This window comes from Rhea americana, unplaced genomic scaffold (genome assembly GCF_003343005.1).
Source record: "Rhea americana isolate MKP2758 unplaced genomic scaffold, rheAme1 scaffold_641, whole genome shotgun sequence".
Lineage (NCBI taxonomy): Eukaryota > Metazoa > Chordata > Aves > Rheiformes > Rheidae > Rhea > Rhea americana.
Window position 1 is genome coordinate 53,737 of NW_028186803.1, and position 1,284 is coordinate 55,020.

Here is a 1,284-nt window from a genome sequence, read left to right on the forward strand (position 1 = left end):
GAGCGCGCAGGGCTCGGCCGCTGCCTCCAGACAGGAGGAAATGGAGGGTTTATTTACGGCCGGAGCTGCAGCCCAGGCAGCTCTGCTGCGCTGCCTCCCCCAGCCCGGTGCTGTTCCTTTTTTYCCCCCCCTCTCCCTGCATCAGTCGCCCTCCCTCGAGCGCAGCTCCCCCAGGCGCCATCTGCACCGCGRGTGCTCTCCGCCCCGGCGCGTGTGCCGGGAACGCCGGGGGCCACCGAGGTCCCTGCCGTCACCCGGGGCAGCCCGATGGCTCCTGCCCCACGTCCCCGCTGCCGCGGTGCCGCCCGCGGCCCGGCTCCGCTCCGCGGCTCCCCCCCGCCCCCGCCGGACTTCGCTCCCCTGGGTCAAGGCGAGCGGCACGGCCCCGGGAGACGCTCGGGCCGCTGCGGCCCGGCCCGGAGGAGAGTTTGGCCTCCAGGTGAAAGGCGAAGGCACAGCGATAGCTCCGGGCTGCTCCCAGGTCAACCACCTCCCCGCACGGGTTATTTCTTCATTAATTATTAACAGGGCGGCAGCGCGCCCGCAGCTGGCGCCCCCGGCTCTCGCAGCGCCCCAGCCGCTGCTGCCCCAAATCCAAAGCAGACTTTGCGAGGCAGATGAGGGGGCCGCGGGCCCCCAGCCCCCCGCAGCCCGTCGCCCGGTCCCGCTGGCCGGCGAGGGACGCGGGCGCCGCTGCGCCGAGGCCTCGTGCCGCCTACGCTGATCGGGGTCACGGTCCGCAGCGGGAGCGCGGCCCCGCGCTCGCAGCCTCGAGCAGGGCCTGCTGCGCCGGGCTCCGGSGAACTGGCAGGGGCGGGAACGGCCCCAGTGGGAGGCGACGAGCAGGGATGCAGCAGGCGGGATGCACCACGGTCCACTGCTGCGGTCCCTTCCCCAATAAGCTAGGAAACCCCAGAGACCCCTTCTCCCGTGGGCTGCCCGGGCAGGGAGCACCCCTCGGGCCCGCAGCACCGGGCTCCCCACGGTGCAAAGGCGCACGCGTAACCACCCACGAACGCAACCCCGGCGGCGCAGCGGGCGCTGCAGGCACCGGCCCCACAGCGCCTTCTCCGGACACGCAACGTGCTCCATCACTGCACGGCCTGGCCTGGGAGCTGCTCTGCCCGGGCCAGGTCCGAAACCGACGCAACGGGGCCGTGAACTGCCCTGCCCGGCCGTGTCCGGCTCCGGCGCAACGCGGCCACAGAGCCGCCTGGCCCGGGCCGTGCCCGGCTTCACTGCAACCAGGCCACGAACTTCCCAGCCCAGGCTGCGTCCAGCAAC